The 13,097-nt window shown below is 37.5% G+C and overlaps 1 protein-coding gene across 8 annotated transcripts in view; it reads right to left on the bottom strand.

Moving 5' to 3' along the window:
- Positions 1-13,097, bottom strand: part of LOC113062840 (protein enabled homolog) — an 86,586-nt gene that overhangs the window by 25,817 nt on the left and 47,672 nt on the right. The gene's annotated exons all lie outside the window — the stretch shown is intronic.

Genomic DNA, 13,097 nt, shown 5'->3' with positions numbered 1-13,097 from the left:
CCTCATGCTGGAAATATATCATGCAGATTGAAAAGCAAGCCTTGATATTGTCTTATTTTACAGCACAGTTTGGGTATAGAGGCTTTGATGCGTTTGCCAGGTCTGAATGAAATCTTAGCATGAACACAGGACAAGTCTCTGCCGTGACATGCTTTACTAATCAATCAATGCAGCATTGTGCAGGTGAGAGAGGTCTGTTTACAGAGTCTGGAGGTAAGGCCCTCTCTGTAGCGCATTACCAGACTACATGTGCCATTTCCGGTTTATTTGCTTCACACAGCAGGGCATTGCAAAAACAAGAGTAACTTTTGTCTACACATCAAAAGGTCTGGTCCACACTGCAGATTTGAGATCATCTGCCTGACAAAGGACCCATAGTTAATGTTTCCAATGGATTTTTCTGAATGGATTATGCCACAATAATAAAATCTAAGCAAGCTAAAATAGCAAAACATAACCTTTCACAAAGCACAACACAAAATCTAAAACCAAACTAAAAATTATATTTGAAAAATATATTACATTTAACATATAAAAGGTAAAACTAAATAAAACACAAAATGTAACAAAACATAAAACAACATCTGTCTTGGGATAATACTAAAGTAACATTGTTTTTACATCAACATGAATGTTGGAGCAAAGTAGATCATGGCATGCAAAGCGCACCAAGTAGCAAAGCTAAACTCAGCCTTAACCAGAGACAAATGGCTTGCAGAACACATTAATTGGATTCTCACAGAATTCTCCCTGCAGCACAAGACTCCATGCAAAAATATGACATTAGAGCTCAGCCATCTGGACAAGCCAAGCAGTAATCAACTCATGTGTCAAATCTAATCTAACATTACAATTCTGTGCCCAACTTTAAGAAAGGCAACCATTCGGAATGGTCCATGTTTGTGTAACCCACCCTACAAATTCCCTTCTCAAACGTTCTTTGTCTTTAACACATAAAATACACCTACGCTAGCCTTAATGTGCATGTAAAAGGCCCCGTTATATAAGCAAGCACCCTCAGTTTCTCTTCCTGCCTCGAAACCGAAACAAACATTACTCATAAAATGTGATGAGCTAATCACAAATTATCAAAGCTGTTTAGATGATATCTAATGAGTCAGCGGATATAGCCTCTTCAGAGAGCAAGGTCAAGTTGTGCAAATATTAACTTGATTTGTTATTATGGCAACATTATGAAGATTTTTGAGTGCAATTTGAAACTGACACAAAGGCAAGTATACTTGCCACTTTCATCCCGGCCAATCAGAACAGCCCTTTAAAAGGCACTCAGTGTCAGCTTTAATATGGACTGATCCTCCTTCAAACCAGTTTGGTAATGTACTGCCATTAGATCAGACACAGATAGCATAACCTACAACTGACTTCTTATTCCAGAAAAAAATAATCATAATATAATAACGTATAAAAAATAAAATACAAATAATAAAAGTCATTAGAAACACAGTTTAGTGTTAAGTTTAATATGTATTCCTGATTAATAATAATAATAATAATAATAATAATAATAATAATTAAACATTATTAGATGCATAATTTGTTTCTTAGTGCCCTTGCACCACCTTAGCTAGATTAATTTACACAAAAATGAGTAATACTGCTTATATATTAATTAGAAAATGTAAAATTACATTACATTAATTTACATTACATAAAATAAAATCCGATAGTGAAACTAGAGATCACACTCAACTAACAGCTCAGTTTAAGAGCAAACAGAAAGATAAAGAGTCAGAATAGCACCTACATGAGAGGAGGAGAGAACCACCGAGTCTCTTCTGACAGCAGATGTACTGCAGAAGTCCATCCTGGTCTTTAGGTGCACTTGTAACAAGTGCGTTAGAGCCGTTCGCGTTAGCTCCCAAACTGCCATCAGCGACTCCGTGAGATCTCAGAGAAAGCAGCATGTTGTTGTGGCTACTCTCAAGCAAACACTGCTGTGGTAAGACAAGACCAGACCAATAGGCTGGCAGTTAGACGTTAGACGCTCTCTCACAACGTTCACCGAGCAGGATGTGGTCCACTTATTGCACTTTCCGGACCTGATCAATTATTCATATGCCTGGATGGGCGAAGGGTAAAGCGGTCAATGTTACAATCACATCACAACTATTACGGGCAGGTGGGTGGAGAAAAACATGGATGTTTTCACGGGTTTAACCCTTTCGGGACAGAGACAGCGAGATACAGCTGAGACTCTGAAATCTGGCGAGCTACTATGAAGGGTGAATTGTAGAGATCCGCTTCAGAAAAATTGGTACAAATATTTTTTCTTCAGGGAGGATCAAGGAAGTCTCACTAAGCACTGATATGGAGAAACAAAGCTCGTCTTGGCCACAGGACCAAGTAATGGGCTTGAAATCAAGTTATCGGATGATGTCACCAACAACTAATAGCCATGAATACACCGGACAGCTTTCATTTCACAGAGCTGAATCATCTTTCACTCCATCAAAATTCACACCATGTGAAATACAAAAAAAAAAGCATGAGTTCAAGGGAAGAAAAATAAATTCTGCTTCCTTCTGAAACGTTGTCAGTGTTGGACAGTTTACCTACTATATGTACATACAACAGAAATATATTATACTATATGAGACAATATATACTACTACATAAAATAATATTGAATCTCTTTTTCTAACAAAATATTTGAAATAGTACTGCCAAGAAATGTTTGGTTGTTATTGTGTAGTAGTTTCAAACCTTTCCATACAAAAAAAGTATATAAATATATGTATATAAACACACACTTCTGTGGAACAACAAAAGCTAATATTTTTAAGACTTTGGTCCATACAATGAAAGTCAATGAGTGTAAAACTGGCTTGACGTTTAGGATGAAAAAATATATATATAATATTGTAATAATAAAAATATCTTCTGAAATAAAGTCACACAGATTTGGAATGAGACGAGGCTGAGTAAATTATAACCAAATTTTCACATTTGTGTTGATCATTTAAACAATACAAATAGCCACATTAATCCATTAAATGGCCTAACCAGGTGCAACACTGTAAGTAACCGAAACACAAAGCAGGCGATCAACAAATGTCCAGTCATAGTTGATCTGGACAAAATCTAACTTGTTAGCAAAACTGGAGCAACATGTAAGTGATTGTTCAAATTCCTAGATCTACATTTGAGCAATAGTAACTGGGATGCTTTCCCATAGCAGGCACCATTAATTATGCCCCAAAGCTTTCAAAATCAGTCCAAGATTGAGACACCACCTGGTCATGAAAAACCGTTTTTCCCCTTGATGTTTTATAACAACATTTGGGAAAAGGAAACATCAGCTAACACACTGCATCATCACCTTGTAAATACAACACACAAATCCCCTTATCACTCATGTGTGTCCCACAACACAGACAGACACAAGCCTTCCAATTAATTCCACAGTTGTGGTTCCGCAAATGGGAAAATTACAGTCAAGTACTGCATAATTTGAAGATGAGGAAGCAAATGATTAGTTCTCTAGCTTTACACAGATTCTGATTGGATTGTGAGCAAGTCTGTGAACCGGTTAAATGGGACGTTATTAAAGCATGCATATATGAGTCAAAAGAAATGCTGTGTGTCACTGCATACAGAATCAGGATTTCTGTCCCAGAGGTAGAAAGTTGAAGGAGTCAAGAGAAATATTGGTCTGTGTTCACGGACATCCAAGGATTAGGATATAATGAAAATCTATAGCATCATAGTTTTGATGAGTCTCATTACTTAGGGCTCCAAGTCAGAGACAGAAAGTCTAGCAAGAAATGGGACTGGGACCTAAAAATAGCAGAAGTTCCTGTGTTCTACGTATTACAACTTTCTCAAATAGTTTGTCCATCTAGTTACACAATCCGTTGAGTCCATACAGATTTGATAACCTCCAAAGTAAAAATAAATAAAAATGTAAAATAAATAAATAACACATAAATGTATTTATAATAAATAAAAATAGAAAATAATTAATAAATATTGCTAAATATGAAATAAAAAAATAAATCAACTAGTAATTCTACTGGCCCTAGATCAGCTGCCTCGTGTACAAGGTGTTGATGTTTTCTGTGTTCTGCATTACCCCAGAGATCCTAAATAGCATCACCTGATCCCACTTCAGCTCTGGGGCGGCTAAACGACTGCAGTGGCAGGAATGAGAAGCATAACCATTGGAGGGAGGCTTTTTGATGCAATGTTGCCTAATAAAAGAGGTTCTGCTTGGAAACAGTCCTGCCATCTGTACTCCAAATGAAAGAAAATCTGACCACTGAACAGGTGCAGAGTGTAAACAATCTTTTTTTAGCACTTCTGAAATAAGCTGGCAAGACTGTTTTTAGCTAAAGACATCTTGTCGAACCATAAAATGCAGCTTTTGTTGAAATAACGGACGTCTTTAGAGGCTATTAGCAAAATAGATTCATTACATTGTGTAGACCATCGCAAGCATGTCACTTACACTTCTGACAGAAAGCTGAAATGACATTGGGAAATGGTATTATCTTGGAAAGACAACTCAAATCGAGTAAAAAACAAACTACAGGATAAACTAGATTGAGAATGGCTGCAAAAGTAGTGAACAGACTGACTCAGCACACAGAGCTAAAACATGCACACATTTCATAGAAAGAAAAGAGCAGCTCTTGTTTCAGACATTTAATGACTTCTCGTGATAAACTTGGCAAGGAATGTGAAGTGGTTAATTGGAATGATTAGACAAAATCTGTCAGCCGTCACAATTAACATACCTTGACCAGTATTTTGGCTTGATGTTCATCAGATTCAAATCCAGAATTGAGTTTGTTATACTTGGTTGGAGGGAACTTACAAAGTGACGTGTTTGAAGGTGAAGTTTTTTCTGCGGTACTAGTGGCAACAAAAGAAACTGCAAAAATAATGACCGTGTTTCAGTAGGTTTCCGGACAAAATCAGGTCAGCCAAATAGATAATCCAAAAGAGCACATGCGCTACTAAACTGAAAAACTGGAATAAACAGATTATTGTCCCAATACTGATCAAATCTACACACTGAATAACATGTGTTAAGTATTTTCTTCCTGTAACAGGCAGCCAAGACAGAAGCTACACACGATTACATCAAACAGATACGGTTTACTATAACCAAAATGCCAATAATAACCAGATAAAAAAAAAGCAACAACAACAAACAAATGTAACTATTAACAAGCCTAAAATGGACTGGGACTCTTATTTTGAAGTGTTTACGCTTTACTACTGCCAGCTGTGCATTCAAAAAGATGAGAACGATATGTAATGTACTCTTACAACCATCTACAACATATTACAATACAAACACCACAAGGCAAACATTGTCATAATTCATCAACATTAGATCATAAGCAATCTATTGCACAGTATTCACTGAATACAAACTGCTCTGAAATCACAAGCCTGGAGAAGCCTTTTATTATTATTATTATTATTATTATTATTATTATCATCCCCTCATGCTCCTAAACACATTTTAAGTTTTAAATAGGAGTGAAATGCTCACACTGTCAAGCCCTTTAATCCTGCCCCCAAACTAATTCTATTGGCTGAGCCACTGCTGTTTTGACTTGCTGCTTGGGATGTGAAAGCTTTTTCTTTGTTTTTCTTTTTTTTTTTTTTTTTTACTTGTTTGGGTCGTAAATTTAGTTTTATCTATGGTGCATTTCAAAACAAGCACAATGCATATTGGAAAAAAAAGGCTTTTAAAGCCTATTAACTATACAAACCTTCTTCATAGTAAACAAAAATCTTATTACATGCTTTCATTTCATTGCTGCTCAGACAGATGATGTTTTTTTAGGACAGAATCTGACAACCAGGCACGGGCATATCAACTACTGATCCAGATTTTTTTTAAATTTTTTTTACAAAAGGTCAGATTTTTAAAGCACATTACAGTTTGTTTGAACCAGAAAGAGACAATTTAGTCCTGGAAATAGAGATGTAATATCCCAGAGTACCTAACTGCCCCTGCTAGGTGTCTCATGGTTATAAGCCCCATCCCTCCCCATCAAACTCACTCCTCAAGATGATCTCAGTGCGGCTGATCTTCTGCGGGAAGCGGTACACTCTGGGGGCTGGCATGATGGACAGGTGCCTGCAGGCCTGCCTTTCTGCTATGACGCTCTGAACACGGACCAAGTCCCTCTGGGAGAGCTGGGGCAGAGATATTGAGTTCTACCGTTGTAAACCAGAGTCAGATTCCCATTCACAAAAAAGAAAAAATGGAGAATGAAACTGTATAACTAAGAACAGAACCCAAAAAAAGAAGCTAATTCCAAAGCAAAAAATGCCAATCTGAGTCCTGGAAGACCCCAAGAAGTGACAAGCCAAGCTCTGCAACTATTTAGAAAGCTGGAGAGGAGAAACCTTCTGCAACGAGGACTATAAAGAGTCTGGGGCAAGAGAATGATCTCATCGATAAAAAGTGCTCTGGGCTGCCAACGTCATCACTCCCACCTTGGCTGTTGGAGCAATTTTGGTGGTCATGTGGTGTCACTAGTCAGAAAACAAACACATACCAGACACGAGTTCAAGCCCATCGCTTTCAAGCCATATTTAGGCTCTGTGACCAGAAAAACAAACTCTTTTTGGCTCAGGAATGTTCTGTCTTTCTATTTCCTCTCAGAAGGACCATGTCTCAAAAGATAAATACCTGTCCTGACAACCTGTGAAGTCTCAAAGCAGGGTGTCCTTCATTTAGACCTCTAGACACAGACATAGCAGGTTGCAGGGGGTCTTCGGTAGGACGGGGTGAAAAGCCTGCTTTGTTCTGACATGGATGAGCTCATGCAATCCCCCATATGTCACGATTGTCAACAAGTCATCACGAGACATATTTATACACTGAAGGGTGGCACAGAAACCTTAACTCATGACCTTCTTACATGTTGCAGGCTACTGGTCCAGGCAGGATGCTACACGGAAGCTAGTGACAGATACCTAAAATTAGTGCTCTATGATCAGTCGTGTTAGTTATAACAGTTGCCAAGTAAAGTTTCTGAGAAAGAATATTTTTTAAGCATATACCAGGTGTGTGTTTCTATTTTTCTTACTAGACTGTTAGTCCATCCTTCAATCTCAGAAAGTGATGACATAAAGGTCAGGACACATGAGCCATGTGGTGGCTAAGGTATCTGGACTTTTAAAGATCTGATTTTTTTTTCTTCTCCATTTTAGGCAAAAGGATGTGGAAGACCAGGTATCAATTTGAAAAAACATCTTACTTGCATCCTTTATCTTATATTTAGTATTATACAGTGTGTTTACATACATAAGTTAAATTGAAGACTTGAGATTTTTTTAATACCACCTATGTGAAATCATACAAAATATCCCCACAAAAGCACAGCATCACAGAGATTTTTGGTGGTGTAAATGAATTATTCTGAAGCAAAATTTTCATCAGCGTTCTATCAGCTTTTACATACGTAAATCAGCATTTTCAATATTTACCCCAGGATGTTATTTACCTTTAGAAAGGCCTTTATTAAATGTATTAGACATCTTTCATGTAAAATTCTTACAATTGTTTATTAATCTGTTGATGCACCAACTACAGCGGGGGGAAAAAAAACTTCAGTCTGTCCAATGTTTGTAAATTCAATGATTGAATTTAAGACATTTTAAGACTTAAGGACCCGGGGTCATCCTGTTATTACTTATATTAAATAATCTTGTCTAAACAACCTTAAACCTGATAAATTCACATGGAAGCAAAGCTATGAAACAAAATTGAACAGAAACTGGTCTTGAATAAGTATTTTGTTGTGACATTGTTCTTAAAGATTAACTTAAAATGCAGGTAATTATGTTAAATATAATCTTAAGGGTGCATTCACACCTGTCATGTTTGGTTCGATTAAAACGAACCCTTGTGCGATTGCTCTCTTAATCTGCGTTTCCACCGCAGGAACTTTACCCAGGAACTAGGGACTTTGGGCTGGTACTCTGTGTGTTTCCACCACAGGAACCAGGAACTTAAAGTTCTGGGTAAAAAAATGCCCCTCAGAAAGTCCCTGCTGGAGAGGTAGTACTTTTTCAAAGTTACGTAACTTTCGGGGGCGGGACCTGGGCGCTAAACATGCTGATTGGTTGAGTTCACGCAGCATTGTGATTTCAGCCACCATTTATTTGAATCATTTTCAAAATATTGCTGTTATTCTGTCATGAAATGTAGTTTTAAAAGTATTTCAGGCAAGAATGTAGTTGGTTAAAACTCAAATCTGTGGTTCATTTATAAAGACAACGCCTATTTAAAAATGTGTTTCGCTGATTTCGGAGACGGTGAGCTCCAAGTGATCAGCGGGAGCTCAGTGATCATCTATCCACCGAGAGCAGTCTCACCTCAGATAGACCTTCTGATATGTGCCGCTGGTTCTGATGTCGCTTTAGACGTTAAACATAGAATATAATTTGTTTTGGGTAAATCTAACAGGTAATCAGGAGTTCCTGGGGAAAAAAATGTGAACGCTAAGCGAACCAAGACCAAATTTATAATTTTCCTTTTTGGTCCGGGCCAAATAAACCAACCAAATCGAACTACAAGTGTGAACACACCCTTAAGAAAATCTCAAAATGAATATCCATTTGTATGATATGCTATTAATAATATGCTTTCCATCATGTTGTAATGCACACATTCACTTTAAGCATTTAAAACCAATACATTTAAGCCTAGTTTTTTTGTGTGTTTTTTTTTTTTTTTTTTTAGAAAAACAAGATGAATGGTCCTAACATGAACATAATTAACAACCAAAGTATTAACATCTGTCCATCTCAACTGAGAAAGAAGATTTCAATAACAGTCTACACTGCCAGGGTAATTATTTCGGTACAAGACAAGGTCTTTTTCCCCACTGAGATTTCACGGCGTGAAAAATCACACGGCTTCAGCTAAGCCAGGGTATTGAAGGAGCTTAACCAACAGCAACTAAATCACCCAACTGCTGCCATCCCATCAGCACTACAACAAACTTCAGATCCTGGTCCTCAACCACAAACACATGGCTGTCTGTGCCAGTAAGCAATCACGCTTTGGTTCACACATTCCTAGCGGTCACGTCAAGGTGGGAGATAAACTAAATAAAAGTGAAGAAAGCATAAAGTTTACAGTAGTTAAACTCCAATTACCCGTGGGAAAGATAAATTGTCACATTTCTCATGTAAGCTCCACAGGCAGATTGTCTGGTTTGGACGGTTTGATTTTTCAGTGACAAACTTGTTCATACATTACCTCACCAATACATCAATCAGCACATCCATCACACCTCCTTGTATATATAGTCAATGTTGCCAAGAGCTCAAGGGCTGTCTGCCTCGCAACAGAGATTCTCAGTCATGCTGGCAACAGCATTTATATAAAAACTCACCAAATCTCACACTGTCCATGGCTCCAGCATCAGGGTAACATCACCCTGGCATGTGACGGTTGCACATTACACCCAGCTTAAATTAGCAGACATATTCTAGGGGTTTGTAAAAAAAGGACTTTTGGTTCCCCTGGACTAGGGCTGGGTACAGAATTTCGATGCCTTTATGGTATCGAACGAAAAACTTTTATACTATGAGTATCAAAAAAAATTTTATCCTTCGGGGCCAAATTTTGGTTCCAATTTTTTTTTTGCCAAGCGCCTGTGTCTGTGTGAGCTTATAGCATACAGTATTGTTCAAAATAATAGCAGTACAATGTGACTAACCAGAATAATGAAGGTTTTTCGTATATTTTTTTATTGCTACGTGGCAAACAAGTTACCAGTAGGTTCAGTAGATTCTCAGAAAACAAATGAGACCCAGCATTCATGATATGCACGCTCTTAAGGCTGTGCAATTGGGCAATTAGTTGAATTAGTTGAAAGGGATGTGTTCAAAAAAATAGCAGTGTGGCATTCAATCACTGAGGTCATCAATTTTGTGAAGAAACAGGTGTAAATCAGGTGGCCCCTATTTAAGGATGAAGCCAACACTTGTTGAACATGCATTTGAAAGCTGAGGAAAATGGGTCGTTCAAGACATTGTTCAGAAGAACAGCGTACTTTGATTAAAAAGTTGATTAGAGAGGGGAAACCTATAAAGAGGTGCAAAAAAATGATAGGCTGTTCAGCTAAAATGATCTCCAATGCCTTAAAATGGAGAGCAAAACCAGAGAGACGTGGAAGAAAACGGAAGACAACCATCAAAATGGATAGAAGAATAACCAGAATGGCAAAGGCTCAGCCAATGATCACCTCCAGGATGATCAAAGACAGTCTGGAGTTACCTGTAAGTACTGTGACAGTTAGAAGACGTCTGTGTGAAGCTAATCTATTTTCAAGAATCCCCCGCAAAATCCCTCTGTTAAAAAAAAGGCATATGCAGAAGAGGTTACAATTTGCCAAAGAACACATCAACTGGCCTAAAGAGAAATGGAGGAACATTTTGTGGACTGATGAGAGTAAAATTGTTCTTTTTGGGTCCAAGGGCCACAGGCAGTTTGTGAGACGACCCCCAAACTCTGAATTCAAGCCACAGTACACAGTGAAGACAGTGAAGCATGGAGGTGCAAGCATCATGATATGGGCATGTTTCTCCTACTATGGTGTTGGGCCTATTTATCGCATACCAGGGATCATGGATCAGTTTGCATATGTTAAAATACTTGAAGAGGTCATGTTGCCCTATGCTGAAGAGGACATGCCCTTGAAATGGTTGTTTCAACAAGACAAAGACCCAAAACACACTAGTAAACGGGCAAAGTCTTGGTTCCAAACCAACAAAATTAATGTTATGGAGTGGCCAGCCCAATCTCCAGACCTTAATCCAATTGAGAACTTGTGGGGTGATATCAAAAATGCTGTTTCTGAAGCAAAACCAAGAAATGTGAATGAATTGTGGAATGTTGTTAAAGAATCATGGAGTGGAATAACAGCTGAGAGGTGCCACAAGTTGGTTGACTCCATGCCACACAGATGTCAAGCAGTTTTAAAAAACTGTGGTCATACAACTAAATATTAGTTTAGTGATTCACAGGATTGCTAAATCCCAGAAAAAAAAAATGTTTGTACAAAATAGTTTTGAGTTTGTACAGTCAAAGGTAGACACTGCTATTTTTTTGAACACACCCCTTTCAACTAATTGCCCAATCGCACAGCCTTAAGAGCGTGCATATCATGAATGCTGGGTCTTGTTTGTTTTCTGACAATCTACTGAACCTACTGGTAACTTGTTTGCCACGTAGCAATAAAAAATATACTAAAAACCTTGATTATTCTGGTTAGTCACATTGTACTGCTATTATTTTGAACAATACTGTACGTGCATGTAAGGACCTACATTCGCTGTGATTGGCCGTCCACCACCACGTGACGTGACAGGGAGGATTTATGAAGATACTCGCAGTCACACAACACAAGTGTAGTTGTTTTTTCTCAAAACGTTTCCGTTTTACAATGCCAAAGAAGTCTAAATTGTGGCTACACTTTATAAAAGTGGATGCCGAGTCAGCAAAGTGCAACATATGCGATAAGAGTATTGCAACCAAAGCCCGCAATACCACCAATTTAATGAAGCATTTGTTTGGATGAGTGTTTTGCCTTCCCTCTCTGTTTAGTTTGGTCTACTCCATCGCCTATCTTGAAACACGCCCCCTTTCAAGTCGTCTAAAAAACAGAGAAAGAGACGGATTTATCCGGTACAGCGAATTTCTCTAAGCAGCAGGCCACTCCCCAAAATTACTGTCTCCATGCCAGGTACCTACAGGCACCTACAAGCTGCTTTTTTGAAAATGACTTTTTCAACTGTAGCATTTTGTCTCACACAGCATTTCACACTTTTAACCCTAGAAAACATAATAACAAGACACGCTGTCCTATATTGACACCTTGCTCACATGTATCATTGAAAAAACAGGTTCAATTTTAGTGATCTACTCATTTAAATCATGAATGAAGCCATTCAAATTAATTCATTAATTAATTGAAAAAAGTGTGTGTGTGTGTGTGTGTGTCTAATAAATATGTATGCCATTTCTTATATTTAATACTAATTAAATGCATAAAAATGTATAATGCTGAAACAATATTTATTTTTATTTCAAATAAATGCTGTTCTTTTGAACTTTATATTGATCCTGACAAAATTATCATGGTTTCCACACACACACAAAAAATTGCTTAAATTCAGCTAAAATTAAGATCAAAATATTAAAGAGACAAGTTTTTTTTTAAATGTAATAATATATTTCAATTTGACAGTAAAGAAATACAGAAAATTACAGAAATACATATCTTACATAAAAAAAGAGTAGTTAGTTACACTACAAGCTTATACATATATAAATCTCTTTTTTTGTTTTTTAGTGCAGTTTGACTGTCATTGAACTACCTTAAATTATGAACAGATAGTGTCCCCAATGCTGGCTTAAATAACTTAATGTCTCTAATAAGAGAGAACGTGGATGAAAGAAGTGAGAAGAAAGCTGCGGGGCACATGAGAAGAGGGAGAAACTAAAATCCCAAAGGCAAAACTCCTCTCCCCAAGGCATCAGGAGATTCTTCTGTCTGTGGGGTCTGAGAGTGAGACTAAAATGACAATCTCACAGTAAACAGCATTTCACATCATTCATTCAATGCTTTTTGGATGGCAACAGTCAGAAGACTTGGACTGCAAAGCTATCCACACATCAGCAAAGTATGCATAATTAACATGGCTTTGCATAATTAACTGCCGTGCTATCAGGTAATTAATAGACAGTAATAAGGCCACAGAGTCTGAAGCCTCCTGTGGAGATAACGGGAGCCCAGAGCAGTGACTAGATACCTTTCCATAGTTAGATTAGTGAGACAAAGAACTGAAGGTCATGGAAAACGGCAACAGTCACAATGTCTGCGTTGCTTGAATAAAGATTATTTCACAAAATGCCTTCTCTTCCTTCTCAGATACAAAAAGACGGAAAAAAAAGAATTTATTAACTGAAATAAAGCTGAAATAGAATAAAAAAAGTCAAAAATCAAATTGTGACATTCATATTTATTCTATACATCACGGAAACACTATTTTCCTATAAAGAAAGCCTAACTGAATAGATTCCAACTTGTTGC

This window comes from Carassius auratus, chromosome 45 (genome assembly GCF_003368295.1).
Source record: "Carassius auratus strain Wakin chromosome 45, ASM336829v1, whole genome shotgun sequence".
Classification (NCBI taxonomy): Eukaryota; Metazoa; Chordata; class Actinopteri; order Cypriniformes; family Cyprinidae; genus Carassius; species Carassius auratus.
The sequence above is the reverse complement of the archived record's forward strand: the minus strand, read 5'-3'. Positions and strand labels throughout refer to the sequence as shown.